This window comes from Thunnus maccoyii, chromosome 18, assembly GCF_910596095.1.
Source record: "Thunnus maccoyii chromosome 18, fThuMac1.1, whole genome shotgun sequence".
In the NCBI taxonomy this organism is placed as follows: domain Eukaryota; kingdom Metazoa; phylum Chordata; class Actinopteri; order Scombriformes; family Scombridae; genus Thunnus; species Thunnus maccoyii.
In genome coordinates, this window is record NC_056550.1 from 534,022 (window position 1) to 552,292 (window position 18,271).

Below are 18,271 nucleotides of genomic sequence, written 5' to 3' on the forward strand. Positions count from 1 at the left end.
AGCTCTTATAATACATCTATGAGTGTCAATCACTGCTTCTGCACATGCTGCGGGCAGCCCCCCTCGCCCATAAATGCTGTCACAAGCTCAATAGCTTCAGTGAGTGGCTTCAGGAGCTTTGCAAAAGAAATGGCGGATAAACAACCACCAGCAAAGAGAGAACTGCCCATCCCTCCTTGGCCAAAAACAGATTATACGACAAAAACAAGTAAACAGAAGAAGGCAGAGGAAGAAAAGCAAGCTAAAAATAAAGAATTAGACCAAGCACGAGATAAAACAACTGTAAATATTGGAGTGGCTTCCTCAGAGGAGGAGGGAGCAACGGCACCCAAAAGGATACAAAACTGATGCCGAGTTAACTACATTTCTGCTTGACAGGTAGTTACCCCTGCTTGATTTATGTTTGATTTGATTTTCGAAAAAAAATTACCCACAAGGCTAAGATGGTAATGGTTACAGTATTACACTGTAGTGAATATCTCATGTTTCTGTAATGTTACAGTCGGGCTAATGTTAGCTTGTGTCTGATGCTAAGGCTATTAGTTAGCACGTTTTATAAATATCTTTGTGAAGGCAGTCATATTGGTTTGGTGTTTGTCCTGATAGTTATGTGTGCCTGTGTTCTCACAGCCAAATGTTCTTATAAGTGGTTTTACTGCTTATTTAGCACTTTTCATGACAGTTCGTGTTATCAAGCAAGCATCTAAGCACTGAATTAAGCCTGTGCTCGTTCTTTTACTGAATACATCTTGTTGTAGATTACTTTTCATGTCAAAAAGATTTACTTCTGCTGCTTTGCTGGCCAGCAGTGTTGACATTTCACAACAGTAATGTCTTGCCTCAGCAGCTGTGGCCATTTTCACAGTGTGAAATGGCAAAATAATGCAGTGAAAATCACTGCTGCTTTTTGGAACTTATGCTGGGTGCAGCTCTTCTGTAAGCCCGCTGTTTATGTGCTGATAATAACCCCCAGCTAGGAGGATATAAAGGCCTCAGCTGTATTCATGGTATGTAATTAGATGTAAGGGTTGTCCTTGGGAAGGAGGTACTGTTGGAGGAGCAGCAGGTATCAGCAGCTGATGACATCAAACATCAGGCTAGGGTCCTGTGCCAAACATTGATCCAACACTTGGTATGCCTGATTTAAATTCAAGTGTTGACTTTGCTCCTAGAAGTTACATAGTATAGATACATAGTAAACAAAATATGTTTGCTGAGGCTCACAACATCCACAGCTAAACAGCTAACAACTATTACATTAGGTGCAATGGGAATTGTTTGTTTAGAAACAGGCATTACAACTGAGGCTACTTACATGTTCATATGAAATCCTCTGCAATCTTACATTTTTGATCTGAGCAATGTTCTCAGCACTGAGGTCCTTGGGTGTTTGGCCCACACGACATCCTCTGCCCTGTCATCTACAGCCCCTGCCTGATGCACCTCATACAAGGCTCCCTTGTCTGCCTGCCTGTCTGCTTGTAGAAGCAGCTGTGGGGGTGCATTCAAACAGAGGGATACGTCTTCTTTCTAGGAAATTGCATAATGTCAGTTTTAGGAGTTGCGTAAATATTGGACATGAAAAATATTTCATAATTATCCATTGTATGTGAGTTGGCTGACAGGACTAACATTATTGCCCTTAATTTCTCTCTTCAAATTAAACTCTAAGCAAGAATTATGTATGTCACTGCAGTTTTATTCTGGATAACCACCAGAGACATTATGTAACACAGGATTTGCCACACCTGTGGTGGAAACAGAACTCTCTTTAGTGTGAAGGTACTCATTAACACAAGGGTGTTTTTGTGTCAGTTATTGCAACAGTGGCTTACTTGTAGGATTGACACCCCATTGAGAGGTGTTTTCAACTAATTTCTTGAGGATGTGCTGGAGGATCACTATAAAGCCAAAGAGAGTTCCCTCTCTCTTGAAGTATTGGAAATTTGGAAGTCCAATGCTGTGCCTGAGTGGCACTTTCCTGCTAATCACATGATCATCGTATCTGGGGATCCAGAAGTCTCATCCAAAGGCTGAATGGAGCCATCTGTCAAGCAAGCAATGAAACTGTCAACATTAGTGAATGTCAAAGTGTCTAAGAGGGAATCAAGAATATAATTGTACTTGACTCTGTCTTTGTCCATGGCATCACTAGTTAATGGTAGAAAGTCTCCTAGCCAACACAAACATTCTGATTTTTCACACAGAAGTGCTATCTGTAAATAAAATCACTTGTATTAGACATTATAATGATATTCTTTTATGAAGAGAACATATGTATGGATGATATTAGTGTTTCATCCAATGACCAAATCTGCAATTTCCCATGTTTTAGCCCATTTGCTACAAATAATATTGAACTGCATATCCTTGACCCTTTCCCAAGGTGTGGTGTTGTTTATATGATTCATAACCTTGCAGGCAGCCTTTGGTTTCAGTTCTTTTCAGTATGCTATGAAAATTGAGTTGCAGAGAATTGAAACAGTGAGACAGATAGCTCATCACAGTCAGCAAATTATCAAAGTTTGTTGTTACATCCTTTAATGGAGTGTTCAGACAGAACGTCAGGTGAAAATCTGCCATTTGTGTTTATTAGCACCAAACAGCCAGAATGCATCACTGTACATTAGCTGTAAGCTAGCTAGCAATGGACACACCGACCATGTCTGTGGGAGTGTTTCTGTGTTTAAAACTCAAAACTTACCAGAGACTCTTCTTTCTGTTATTTTCCTACAGTCTCTCTGCTTCTTCCTCTCATTCATGAGTGAGAAGACATTCATGAAACACAAATTTTTAATTCAAGTTGAAATATTTTCAACACACACGGATGCGTATTTGCGTCAATTTGCATTGCCCTGAGCAAATTTGCATCTATTCCTGGCTTTGCGTTGACTTCATATATAATCACCCCACATCTAAAATTCGCTTCACATTCTGTCTGAACACACAGTAACACCATTTCCCACAAGCCCCGAACTTTGCAGGTTAAACATCAGTAGCTCAACACAGGGGCAGTCAAGTGGCCACAGCTACACATGGGGATAAAACTTAGATATGTTTTGAGCTAAGCCTGAGCATCTGTGTGAAGCAGATCTAGCATATTTTATCAAATACAGATCCTTTCATTACCGAACTCTACTGTGTTTTGTCCACCTCAGTTTAAAAATTTGAGAGTTTAAATTTGGAAAGGTATTTGGATAAACTGATGGGAGTGACTCTGTGACTGCAATTGACAAAATAGAAATGCTACAACATTAACAAATCTGTTCTGGAATCTGTTATCCCTCCTCTCTCTTCCTTATTCGCAAAGATTAGTGCACAAAACATTCAGCTAGCAGCTTCTCTTGTTTCACTAGCCCTGACTGTCCCTTTCACCAGATAAAATGTCAAACGTCACCACCTGCAAATCATTTCAGCTGTGACTAATTAACATTGAATCTGTGAGAAACTTGATGGCATGCAAAAATAAGACGTATCTATTGTCAGTTTGTGTGTCTGTACTCATCAAATTTCATTTGTGAGGGAAGAAGCTCCACTCTGTGACACCACTGTGCAGTATCGAGTGGCCTGCTGTGATTGCGAGTGTTTCAAGTTCAACAATATCAAAACATTTAATTCATCTTCTATAAAACCATAATCTGATCAGTTAAAGCCTTATCCCTATCATATTAGTAATTCAGATGTTCAACTTGATAATTTTGCCTATGGTGGCCAAAAACAACGATATCAGAGGGCTGAGAGTAAACCAAAACAGTAAAGTTGCAGCCAGACAGCTAAACAATGAGCTGAAACTCACTTTATAGCTCTATAAAGCCAAGGGGAGCTGCATACATTATTATGATAAACAAGGCCCACAAATCTTGAAGTTAAAACAACACAAAACAACATCAGAAATTACACCTAAAATTTGTAAATTTGACATGAGAAGAAAGTGTTGGATGGCATTTTGACATTTTCTGTATAAGCTTGTAGGAACTCCATCTAAATTACATTATGTCTTGGAAAATTGTGGAAATATAAGGTCCTCTTGGCTAATAGGCTAAAACCAGCAGCATGGTGCTACAGTATAAGTAAGTCTAAATCCCCCTCCTCCTTCCGTTCCTCATGCCTCTTCATGCCTACAGAGCCAGCATGGTCAATCACAGTAAACATGAGCAACATTCTTTTTATCTTCATGTCTTTGCACTGAAATGAGCTTTTCCATGTCAATGCTGCTTTGTGTTACAATACTTCTAGTCAGTTACCTGACTCCCAAAGGAAATAACTGATGTGTCAAATCAGCAGATAATCTCTCAGTGAGACATGATGTCTTTAGACTTTATTATTGCCGGTTTTCTCTTTGTGTTTGACATGTCTTTGTCAACCAACAAGGCAGTTAATTCCAGAATGGTTTGACACTGTAAAGAGATGTATCACTCTCTCATTTTATTATTACACCAAATTGTTCCCCTGAACACTCACATTTTCTCAGAGCTCACTTGTGATTTTTTGAGAAAAGCAAAATAAATAAATAAATAAATAAATAGAAACATCAACAGTGAACAAGTAGAAACGTTTAATGCTATTAGTCACTATAACAACAATTAAGTAAAAAAAAGTTAAGACAAAATTAAGTAAACATTAGAAAAATCTTTTTTTCATATTGCAGGCAATGAAAATGATCATGACAAGTATAAAACATGTGTAAACATGATTAAATGGGTGACTAGTGACATTTTACATTTTTCAATTACAGATTTATTTAAAAACATCGATTTCTCCATTGCTGTCTGCAACTGATACAGGATTCTGGTCCCCTTGTGTCACTGTGGACTTTGTAGTTTGAAGCCAAATATCTTCTTCAAGCATGCTGTCAGAAATACCTAAGTCATGTTTCACTTTATGAGTGAATGTCATTCAAATGATTCAGGTTTTATTTTCTTCAGGTGACAAAATCACCAACAGTGAATTTCAAAGAAATGAACTGGAGGAAAATAAATATTCTCTAGTAACTCATGTTTGGACACCATTAAACAGAATCACTAATTATTTTAAAAAACAGGTGCCATCATTTGAAGAATTCACACAAATTACTGTTAATGGAAGTCACTGCATTTGTGCTTTTTGCAGAGGAAACATTTTAAGTTATGAGCTGAAAACACATCATATCATAATCTTTCCCTTATCTTAACTGGGTTGTTAAAGGACAAATGTTTGAGATTTTTGAATATACTCTCCTACATTTCAGACAGATATTGGTTTCTGTTCATTTCTACACAATTAAAAACATCCAATACTACAGTCTTAAAACTTGCTTATGTTGTATCATCTGGAGACACCAAAGAGGAGGAAGATTTAGCAGATATATGTGCTTATTTCACTGTTAATTAAACCCAGTGGTGGCAATGCAATACATGTCGGATTTGGAGATTAACAGGAGGGTTAAGTAAAACTATTGCTGGAAGAAATATTTAGATCCTTTACTTAAGTAAAAGTAGCAATACTACATTCTAAAAAAGAATTCTTTATAAATAAAAGTCCTGAATTCAAAACCCTACTGAAGTAAAAGTAAAGAAGTGTTACAGTATCAGGAAAATCAAAAGTACTCATTATGCAGCAGAATGATCTCTGCCAGTGTATATTAGTATAAATTACATTATTTCATGACTATTACTAATGGAGCATTTTCGCTGGTTGAGAGGGAGCAAGTTTTAACTAATTTATATACATTTGAGTCAATGCATCACATTATAGGTACACAGATGTTTTGTATGTAAAATCTTAATCTGCAAAGTACTGCACCATAAACTAATAAATGTAGGAAAGTGAAAAGGACAAGAATTCCCTCTGAATTTTAGTGGAGTAGTATAGTAGCATAAAATGGAAATACTCTATCCAGTGTGCAAGTTCCTCAAAATTATACATAAATACAGTACTTGAGAAAAAGTACTTACATAGATTCCAACACTGAGTAAAGCAGCTGGCTGTCACTTATTTTGTGACACAGATTATTTATTCACACCCCTGTGTAAGAATAAGAAAAATAAAAGTATGTTGCATGCAAACCATATCCTGAACATGATCAAAACCAGTAAGACTTATAACTGAGGTAATGTGTGAGTGCATCCTCAACTTGAATAGTCCAGTCGTTCATGAGCTAAACATGACATAATGAAATATGACCATTGCCAAGAATGACCTGCTTATGCTCTGTTAAGACACTGACGGCACCATTGTGAGCAAGTGGACGTTTGGTTACGTTGTAACCTTGGTTCTCTGAGTGAAGAAACTATCTCTCCACTCCGTTACATACTCCATATGTATGGGATAACTCTTTCAGACACCCCGTGAGAAGATGGTGCAGCCCACAAGACCAAAATACCAATATGTGACAAACAAACTATTTACAAATGCACACTATTTACATACCAACCAGGTCAAGGCCCCGCGAGTCGCAAAGGCCAAGCTTGAGAAGCAGAAAGGCCACAAGTCACAAGACTGAACAAACAGTCTTGGCCTGATGGCCTTCATTTGCCGGATTTACTCCGCCAAGACGTGGAAAGGGCACAGCAAAGACTGGAGCTGCTCAGCCTCCAGGGGTCCGTTTCACAAAGCGGGTTTAGTGAAAACTCAGAGTTTGTTAACCCTGAAATGAGGGAAACTCTGAGTTTTCCGTTTCAAAAAGGGAGGTAACTCAAACCAGATAAAGAGGGATAACTCTAGCCTGTTTCACAGAGAGAGGTAACTTAAGCTCTCGGTCAGTTACCGTAGTAACAGACTCTATGAACCTAACCTGGTCGGGACCAGGTTTTTCTCAATGAACCTCGAGTTTCTCTCAGTCTCCGCCCTCTTTCAGAGCCACACACTCCATTTGATTTCCTCATTCATTCAGTCAGCAGGCGAGTTTTGGCGTAGCCTAGTTCTGCCGTCTGTCATTTAAAAAAATCATTAAAAAAATCAGAGTCAGTATATTAGAAGTCCATTAGGCACAGTAACATCTTTCACTAACATGGCATGTCCTTTTGATAACGATCCCGTGGATGAAGGTGCAGCATTACTGCGCAGAGAATTAAATATTCGTTGAGAGATGGTTATCAGTCCGCGCATAAATGTTCTAGCATTTCCAGACATTTATCTTAGCGGTACCATTTCACGTCACAGTCCATCATCTACATACAAAACCTAATCCGTCCTTACATTTGCAACATTACCAATCGTAATCATGCTCTCACATCCCAGCAGATATTGTGTGTTGCACTGTGTTTCTTTGCAAACGGAAGTTTTTTGTACAATGTCGGAGCCAGCCACTGGCCTTCCTAAATTCTGGCTTAGGGCCAGCTCCTCTGCCTCCGTTAGAGGTGGCGGTGCTGGACCACCACCCGTTTTACGGGCATCTGCCTTCTTTCTGTTGGCTGAGTAGAAGTCTGTGTTAGTTTAAATAGGCTTAATTATTTAACAGAACATGATGTAGATGAGAAGACATTTATGTGTGTGAAACCAGCATTATGTTGGGGATAAAACAACTGCACAGTCAAACAGCCACTTAATATTTACTTTACAATGTAAAACATGATCAAAATGAGGTTCCCCCATGAGATTATGCCGAGGTTTCACCTGTTTGAACAATGTTTTTATATTTCATCCTAAACTGCTTCCAAGTGCGCTTCTCCCTCGCGGGATTGGACCTAAATGAAATAAATTAATAGGCGACCAATCAAGCAGTTTTCCTCTGTAATATTATTGTGATTGCAAAGGACCACATTTAAACTTACGCATTGACCAGCAGCGATGTTCTCCCACGCCGTCTCCCTCTCTTTTGCAGCTGCAGCGGTGTTGCACTTCTTTTTGAAAACATGTTCAAACTCGCCGTATTATCGCATTAAGATTTCTAGCCCTAGTGGGGCGAAAAACGCAGCCCTCCGCTTCCCTGTTGCCATGGTGACTCGTTGAATCGGGGCTCAATTGATGCTGGCTTTTTATAGTTGTGGTGCACGCGCTTAACTCCAGGTGAAACTACTCCAAGTTGAATAAACTCACTCAAATCAGCTGTTCTGGAACCGGAAACTCGGAGTTTCCTATCTCAGAGTAGATCAACTCAGAGTTCAGGATGAGACTCAGAGTTTGTTGAACCTGCTTTGTGAAACGGACCCCTGGCCTCTGTCAAGAGAGGAGAATGACTGCAGCTTAACTACTGGGACAGGTGGAATTCAAACTGAACCTTAGGAGGGGATGCCGGGTTGGGGCAGAGGACTACCCCTGACCCACCTGGCAGGAACCTGCAGAAGTCACCATGAACCAACAATGCGTGGAGCTAATTGATCCTCCTGGCAGAGGCTATAGCCAGCAGAAATGCTGTCTTAAGGGAAAGTCATTTCAGACTAGCAACCTCAAGGGGCTTGAAGGGGGGATATTAAAGTGCACCAAGGACCAAGTCCAAGTCCAAGTCTCATGGAGGGACTGAAGATACAGTCCCATGAACTGTAAATCTCTGGGCACCTCTAAGGCAACAGGAAATCAAGGAGCAGCCATCTGCGGTCACCAGTACCAGTACGAGTAGGTGGCCCTAGTGGATGGTGCCCGGGCCTCCTGCACAGTCCTCACTACAGGTTCTGGCCAGCCTAAAGCCAGGAGCCTGTCCCTCTCAGGGACCAGGCCACCAGTCTGAGCCCCACCAGGAAGGGGTGTAACAGGGTCCCGCTTGCCTGAGACAGCAAGTCCCTCCGAAATGGGGGCTCCCATGGCGTGCCATCTAGGAGAGGTGGGATGCCATGTGGGGCCAAAAAGCAGCCACCAGAATCAGCCTCGTCCCATCCACCTGAATCCTCCAGAGAAGGGGCTGGAGAAGAGTGAAAGAAGGGAAGGCATAGAGCAGACCCAGAGGCCACGGGTGTGCTAGAGCCTAGGCCCCCCCTGTCTCTTGATATAGGCTGCTGTGACTGTGCTGTTGGCCCTGATAATGACATGGTGAGCCCTCAGCCTCAGCAGCTACTGTCGGAGAACAGTCCTCAGTTCCAGGACATTTATGTGTTGAGTCAGTTAATGGCCGCCCTAGACCACTGGTCCCAGAACAATCCCCCTTTGCTGTATTGGCTGAATCCTTCCACCAGGAGAGGGCGCCATGAGGCCTCTGTGAGACCACAGACTCGGTCTGGTGAGACCACTGTGGATGCAGACCCAAGCTCAGCAGGCACCGCTGGAGAGGTCGCATGTGCAGCAGGGCAAGAGGGACCACTTGTACCATGGCAGCCATCAGGCCCATGAGATGAAGGCAGAGCCCCCAGTTGACCCAAAAAAGCAGCTGGAAGTGTCCGAGGCAGGCTGCATAGGCCCGCTGCCTCTCCAGAGTCAGCATGTCCAGAGTCCAGGAACATGCCTAGGAATGTTGTCACCTGGGAAGGCTGGAGTTTGCTCTTCCCACAGTTCAGGCACAGGCCCAGGGCGTGGATTTACTCCAAGAGCAGGGCCACGTGACGGTGGCATTGTTCCTCTGAGGCCACACAGACCAGCCAATCATAGAGATAATTGAGGATCCTGAGCCCTCACTGCCTCATGGGTGCAAGGGCTGCATCCATGCAGCGAGTGAATGTCCGGGGAGCCAGAGATTTGCGAAAAGGCAAGACCTAAAACTCGAATATCCTGCACTCAAAGCTGAAGCTCAGGAAGCGCCAGTGCCCCCACAAGATGGGTATCTGGAAGTACGCATCCTTCAGGTTGATGGTTGCAGTACAGTCCCTTGCAGTGATGGCCTGCCACACCTTGAGAACTATCAACATCCTTCAACACAGGGGGTGAAGATACTTGTTGATCCTCCTGAGGTCCAGAATAGGATGAAGTCCCCCATCCAGCTTGGGGACCAACAAATAGTGGAGAAAAACCCATGGCATTCCACTTCAGTTCTGCTTGCAGGACCTCTACATGTCGAGTACTGGTCACAGTAGTGAAAGTGGCCAACCTTGTGACAGGAGGTCTGTGAGAAAACCGCAAATGATATCCATGGATCATGGTGATTATGACCCACTGGTCCACCCCAAAAGCCAACCAAGCCACCCTGCAGCAATTCTTTAACAGGGGGTGCTGGCTGGCCAGAGTTTGGGAATTGCCCAGGAGGGGGGGGGGGTGCTTTGCTGAATAATTTATTTGTATTCAGGCACACCCCTAGTATACACAAACACTACTCTGAAAACAGGTTCACAAAAGAATCCAGTGTGGCCAGTGACACAGCGTCAGCATCATACAGACTTGAAATAGTCTATCTATTTGAACTATCCCAACCAATAAAGGCTGTTCTTTGAAAGTAGGCTGATGAACTCATGTAGTACCTCAGTAATACTTTACCATTGTCACTGTTATGCAAAGCTTCCTCTTCTGTGTGGGATGTGATCTGTACAGTAAATGGTCTAAGTTAAACACATGAACACCCCAACCTCCACACCCCTATTTTGCGCTTCACTACATACAGAGCGCACCACCTCCTCTATTAACACTGAGCATACAGTAAAACATGAGGTGTGATTTCATCAATTAAAATGTTATTTCAAAGGAAACTATGCTGGTAAAGCTGTTGTTGGAGTGGAGCTGTTGTTGGTTTCTTAATAAACAGTGGGCACAGTGTTAGACAGTCAGTTAAGGTGGCATGTAAACAGGGATAATTACTGTACCTGGCCATACATCTTCTCTGGAACCTCTTTCATCCAGCACTTTATCAATCTAGTGTTGAGAGCCTGACTCACTCTCTCTTATTTTATGTGCAGGCTTTAGTGTTTATCACTGTAGGACAGCCACAGCCTGAGCAGCACAGTTAATATCTGATCGCATGTTATTGGAGTGGAACACAAGGACTCAGTGTTTTCTGACCAGGGATTGTTATCTGTATTCAAACCTGAGCTGTGCAACTACTTAACTTAATTTTAGGTAGGCTTATTCAACTTATTGGGCTACCTTGATGTTTTTTGTAGATCCCCTATGTCGGAATAAGAGGTTCCAATATATCTAGCCCAAAGAACCACTTACTGATAAAAAAGTGAAATATGTCATTAACAGCAACTTCTTTCCCTGTGTTCCAAGTGAAAAAACAAAAACAAAACAATAATAAAAAAATAAAAAACATTCATATACACATCACATATAAGAAGTACAACAAGAGCACCCCCAGACAACATCTCATTTCTTTTTTTCATTCCCTTGACTCACTTTAAACCTGGAATAATGTCCTCTGCAAAGGCCTTTTATTGTACATACTGGAGATATCTTCCATTGCTTGCAGAGAAACATTCTTCAAACACAAAAGGACACCCAGTAACGCTGACTATTACTTTTGAATTCACAAGTCTGTCATCAGCTCTGAAAATATTAACTCATCTATCAAGCAATTATTGCTCCTCCGGCGTGGCTGCAAAATATCTTTAATGATGATAGCACCTAAAGCTCAACAGTGTGAGTGTATTATTCAGCAGCAGATGAGTCATATTTCTCTCAGTTAATCTCAGCAATTACTCCACTGCTTCATCTTGTAAAGTTTAAATACGTACTTATCCTAATAAGCTGCATCAAGTCCTGTATTTGAAAGGTTCAAATACTGTTTGGGTCCAAAAAGCATTTTAAAGGCTCAGCTCTAAAGTCATCAAGGGAGTAAGGAGGTTTAAAGATATAATATTTTTTAAGATGTTCCTAACTAAATCACATTTGTTTTGAAATGACCAGTGAAAATACATGCACCTAGCAATATGTCAGGGGCAATGTCTTTCAGTTGAGACTGAAAAATTTCCACAAATATTAAATGGATTGCCACTGTACGACGTACAGTATTAGGGCCACACTAAGAGAAATTTTTTCAAATTAGTTTTTTTAAATTACGAGAATCAAGTCATAATATTAAAAGAATATTGTTGTAATATTATGAGAATAAAGTCATAATATAACGAGAAAAAACTATTTATTGTATGAGAAAAAGGCTTAATAGTTGATAGAGCTGTCAAGAGTTATTATAAGACTACCAGCTCAACCAAATGTAACAGCCTGAGCCCAGCAGACGTTGTTTGTCTCAGACGACTTGCCATAGAGTCAACAGGTAACGTATTACAGACAGTTTATACAGTTTTGCTTGCTGAGCCAACAGAGTTACTGTTTCATTACGTTATTTGACACTACATGAGAGATTATTTCTAACTTTCTTAATGGATTTACACTAGCAAAGACATACAACATCTTTTCATGTATGCCTAACAGATATGATGTGAGGCATTAACTGGGGCTATAGTCTACATTTGTTGTTACTGCTAGTCCAATCCAGTCCATGATCCACAGTAGGCCTAGGTAACATTATGTGAATTTCATCTTGCCATTCTTGTATGTTACATTAAAATACTTTGTTCAAATTAAGGCTACGGTCTTGCATGACCCACTCAATTTAGGCTGCTGTCTACTTTATCTCTCTAAAGTACCGCACTACTGCGCTAGAAACAGATTTGTTTGTCTTTAGTACCTGAAGCCTAAGCCTCCAGAAGACAGTAGGAAAATAGCAGACCAGATAGACAGAAACTGTTTCATCCCCAGTTCTAGGTTTTTGAGACTTAAGTTTAAGCTTAGCTTTGTTTTGAGTAATGTAACGTTTGATAGCCAATGGCAGCTAAGTAAGATGTCTGTTCACGGGACAATAGAATTAAACAAATTAATATTTCACAAGTCATACATCACGATGAACTGAAATAATACCTTTCTTGTCCTGTTTCCAGTGGTGGCAGTATGCACCTTGAACAAAATGGATACCGCTAATAAGTGCGAAAAGAAGAAGCGGAAGACCTGCATTGCAATAGGTACATATTAGGTTAAATATACTGGTTTGATAAACAGAATGTTATATTGGCAATATTTTCCAAATCATTCAGTTCATCATCAAGGTATGTCTAGTATAGGCCTACTGAAAGTATCATTTTGTTTACATACTGTATACTACATAGGCTACCATACTTTGGTTGAAAATACTGTACTGATACAGCTTTAGTCAACAATGTTACCACTACAGACTGTGGACATCTTTGGGAAGGCATAGATTATATTGTTTTACACAGCAGCTTCATATTGTTTTACACAGTCAAATACAGTAATTGTAAAAGCCTGTGCTGATCCTGAGCATCTAGTGCAACGCATTTTTTTTTTTTGCCCAATTTCACCTTTTAATAAGTCAACGGTGCTGTGATCTTTACCTAGGCTTGATATTTTTTCCAAATGCTCTTGGGTGCTGCAATAATGAGAAGATATGTCCAAATACTCAGATTTTTTTCATATTAAAATGAAATCTTCGTAAATTTAAACGGAAATTAAGCTGTCCCATTGTTTAGTTTACTCCACAGGTCCATGATAGCAGAGAAACTATGAGAAATTGTGACTTTCCTTAGAGGTCGAGGTTTCTTAGAGGAAACAATCAATTGGATTGAACAGCAAAAGGTAGTGTTATGATATAAGATGAACCAGTCAATTGGCTAGTCTCCTAGTTCCCTTATGTAACTCTGAAAGGAATCTTCAGAATTGAATTTTCCTGGCCATAATTAGTAACCAAGATATTTGATAGAATACAGGTTACAACAATTTATGCATGTCAGCTTATCCTACTTTTTTAATTTTCAGTTTAGGCCCTCTTTGATAGCTGTAATCATGCATGCTTTGTCTTGTATTTTTATTGTTTATATTTTTAAGTCAGTCTCCCAAAGCATACAGTTTCTAGCACAATAGTGTGGTACTTTATTTTCTGCTTAGCTACTGATGTGTTTAAGTGTTTTATTACTGACTGAACATCTCTGCTTGTTATCTTCTTGTGTATAATTTGTTACTTCAGGTAAAACCATCTGCCTGATATATAGAATATAGAGTAGCACAGAAGTGATAGTGGTCATAAATGACCTACTTAGTTTAAACAACAGTGTTTCTTTTGGACTTTTTCTTTAGTCGTCTTGTTTTTACTTTCACAGTGATAAGGCACTTATTGTCCTCTTATATCTTAAGTTAACAGACATGTGTCCTCCCTATTTGCAGACAGATAGGGATGTCATCCTGCTAATGGAAGATGCTCAACTGGAAAATTATTTTCCATTATTTGGAGACAGGATTGCTTTTTGCAATTTTTGCAAGCGTCAATAACAATCAACAAAGCGAAAGCAGGGTCTTTTTTCAAAAGCTAAGGGAGAAGCTCAGACTTAGAAAGGAAAACCACAAGAGGACAGAGGAGACAGAAACATCCAGCAAAACCAAAAGTAGAGCAATACCGTCCACAAAAACTATTGAAATAGGATGGGTTCACATCAATGACAAATTAACAAAACAAGTCAGAGCAACGCAAAATGGGGGGGGACAAGAAAGGTCACAATCAACCTTTAGACAAGTTTTGATAGATACTAAAACAAAGAACGGCACCATTCTTTCCAGATGGAGAATCTAGCAAAGGTCTCTGATCTTGAATTTGATGTTTGGGACTTCAAGCAAAATCCTCCTCCAAAGGATGTCTCCATCAAAGTGACTGTTAAACTCTCACCTCTGCGCTTCTACATAGCAACTCACCAAAACCACCGCTGGGTGAAGAGTCTGATGGTGACCCTGTGACTGTTATGTCTCTGAGCCTGATTTAGTGCCAGATGATGAATGATCAGCAAATGACTTCACAATAGACAGAAATTATCAGCAAGATTGGATAGGTGAGCCCCCCATGACTCCCTTCCAGAGGTGTTGTTGCTGTCTTCAGTAACCAGAGAAAACCGTGCAAGCTCAAGTCGAGAAGCAAGAACACTTGTCAATGTCATCAGTGATCCCATGGATTTCTCTGTGGATACTAACTATACTATTTTAGAGGATGTGATATATGCAGACACTTCTGAGATCATTTTTGGTGCACAACAAACAGTGAATGATGACTTCCCCAGTGACACACTGATCAATCAATTTCATAAGTTCCCTCAAAGCCCTCTTAATATTTTGCCTGAAATAACTTTGGTCTTGCACCACTCAAACAGCTTCAGTGAAATGATAGAGGCATTTTCTTACCCTGAGCTTTTGAACAAAACATTGACAGTGAGATGTCTACTTCCTGACAACTTAGTAAAAAAAGGATAGCGGGTCCGATGTAGTCAGAGATGTGTACAGTAGCTTCTTGGCAGAATTTTATGAACGTTGTGCCCTTGGAACAACTTTGCCCATGATTTCTGTGCTGCTACATGGAAAGCAACTGAGAAAATTCTTCTGAAAGAATTTCAAGATTGCCAGTAATTGCCAATCAAGCTTGATCCACCTTTTCTTGAGGAAATGCTTTTTGGGGGAGTGCAGAGTGACCTATAGCTCCCAAGAGCAAGATGTCCTCAGGCACTTTTTAGATGATTTTCTGTTGATACTGATGACCTTCTAGAAGTGCTTGACAGCTATGAATGTAGGAAGAGGGTCACTGCTACTCCTCTTCCAGAAATATTGGGCAAAATATCTCACAAGGAACCAAATGCCTCACAAAAACCAATGTTTGTCATTGACTACTTGAGGGAGATTACCTCGAACCAACTCCAAAGAAAGTAGGGATATTAAGCTTTCCTACAGGGATGACATCCAAGGAAGCAGAGGTGGCACAGCACCTGAAAAGATAAGTCAGGGAACTTAATAAGGAAAAAGCTTGGGAGATTTTTCAGGTTCTGCGCAGGCTCTGATTTGTTGGTATCTGGTGTTATTAAGGTAAAGTTTACAGTTCAGACCAATTTTAGAAGAAGACCAGTTGGACACACATGTGGGAAATGTACGTCTGGGTAATGGACATTGTGTAGTGAGGAATTATGATGTCAAGTGTTGCAGTCTGAATACTTTCACTTTTAAATAGGGTGAAACAATTATTTTTATTCCTTTGTACACATTGTGCAAACAAACACGTATTCATTAAACGCATTGCCATATGTTTCATATAAACACACAGATTCAACCACACAAATGCTCATTTAATAGAGAAGGCTGTTCTATGACACTCACTGTTCACTATCTTGATTACAGAGAAACTGAATGAATGTTCAGTTATGATCAACCTGTTATGTTGCTAATGAGTGAAGCAGGTAAATATCATTCATGGTCAAAGATCAGTAAAACATGTCACAGACAATGAGTGTTCTTTGGGTCATTTGCAAATTGCTTGTGTAAGGAAGTTTTGTGATGAATGGCCATTTTTTGTATACTTCAAAAATTTGTAATAAATATTTTTGATATCATTGTTTTATGGATGACTCATTTCTTAATGATAATAGCATCTGAGAAAGATTTTAAATGTTTATTCTGCAATAGTGGGCTACATACATTTACACAGTACTAAAGGAAATTTGAGGTGCTAGTACTTTAAATAAGAATTTCCATCCATTCCATTCTACTTTATATTTCAACTCCACATCAACCCAGAGGGAAATATGACATAACTTACAGCAGGCATTTTTCTGCATTATGAGCACTTACATTTGATACTTAAAGTACATTTTTTTCTGATTTACTGATGTGATATTTTCAAAGCATTATTTTTACTTGTAATGGAGTATTTTCACAGTTTCTTATTACAACTTTTACAAAAGTAAAGGATGTGAATACTTCTTCCACCTCTTACTCTGGCAGATTGGTTGAGGCATAATAATAAGGTCATTGCTAATGTTACATCAATTCAATATTGATTTTAAATACAATGGTTAAGAAACCGTTTTAATAATCAAGATTCCATTGTTTTTAGGCTGCATTCACACCAAATCAGGTGGTGCAGCATTCAGCCGCAGGGTCGAGCGGAGGTGTGTTGGTTTGTGGGCGTGTTTATTTGTGCTCTAGAATGTAACCACTGTGAAACAATCAGAAAATAATGTTTTATTGATCTGATTCACCGGCTTTCTCGCTACTAGTGCTCCCTCTCTTCATTCACTCTCTAGCTCGCTCGACCACAGCTGCTCTCTCTCTCTCACTCTCTCTCTCTCTTTTTCTCTCGTCTTTTTTAAAATGAGTCGGGAAGCCGACCGCAAAGTCTAACTTTAACGTTATCAAGCAAAAAGAAATGTCCTCCCCTTGTCTTAGTAACGTCTTTGTCCTCCCTCATGGCAGAATTTACAACTCTTGTCAGTCTGATCTCCAGCTGTGATTGGCCACCGCAGCCTTCAGCCACAGTGACGTCGGGTTGCGTTTCTCCAAAAGTTGACTCTGGCTCAACTTTTGGTGTGAATGCAGCCTTACATTGAGTTTTAGGGAACTTATTGAAAGTTGGACTGTTTTACCTGTACAGTAAATGCTTAGCCCTGCTCGTTATATCAAACTCCAATTAAATCCAAGTTGCATTATTTTCAGGTCTCTATCCTTTTACCAAATGAAAAATTGTGAAAATCTTATGCTTCATCTATAAAAATTATTATTATTATTAATAAATTACATGTGTTCAAACATTATGTAATGTGTGCACCATATTATAAAGATAGACCTGCTAAAGTTTCTGTAGGCTATCATGGCAACCTCTCAATGACTTCGTATTGGACTGTATTTTAATTGTAATTAAAAAACAATGTGCACATTGTGAGGGCCAATTTAACCATTTTCAAGTATGTAATTTCATACAACAATACAGTTCCGCTGCAGTATATGCATCCACAGGAGCATTCCAACCATTTTCATCCATAAGGAGAATGCAGAGCTCGAAAACAGTTTCATCACAGGCGTACTGCCCTTTTGGGGTGAACTCCTTGCCAACAGCAACCTCCTCTGACAGAACAGGCTGGAGTTTGTCCTCTGCTGCTCCATAGAGTTGTGGAATGCAGAACATGAGAATGGGGCATCCTCCATGCTTCCCATGGGCAGGCCTTGGTCTTATTTGGTGTGTATTCCATGTTCTTACAACCTCATCCAGTTCATCCTGCATGACAATAAACATCCAATTAAAATGCTTGCAGTCAACCATTTTTAATACTGTCACATAAAAAATGGAAAATGTATCTTAACAGTCCCTAGACTGGTATGAAATGAAAAAGCCACTAATGTCACACTGGGTTTTTGGAATTTGTCTGACATCTGCAAAATGTTTGAAGAAACTGCTACTAGGAAGTGATATGGGATTATTTCAACCTTAAAAGTAAAGTAAACTCTGGGTGCACACCTAGACAGTGTGATGCGCCTGTAACTGTGATAGGCAGAGATGATCTGACATGCACTGCTTTGTAATATGTATGTTAAGCAAGCTTAGCCTACGGAATATCTATGATTGCATGAATGTTTGTCATTATTAATGCCATTGTTTCATATACAGTATACCATAAATAATCAA

At 40.0% G+C, this 18,271-nt stretch overlaps 1 protein-coding gene and 1 long non-coding RNA gene across 2 annotated transcripts in view; both read left to right on the forward strand.

Annotated features, from left to right (window-relative positions):
• The window catches only part of LOC121884991 (junction plakoglobin-like), a 114,426-nt gene that overhangs the window by 22,809 nt on the left and 73,346 nt on the right, over positions 1-18,271 (forward strand). The gene's annotated exons all lie outside the window — the stretch shown is intronic.
• LOC121884992 lies at positions 107-14,182 on the forward strand. Its single transcript, XR_006092438.1, has 3 exons — positions 107-378; positions 12,711-12,791; positions 14,008-14,182. It is a non-coding gene; the product is annotated as an uncharacterized LOC121884992 (long non-coding RNA).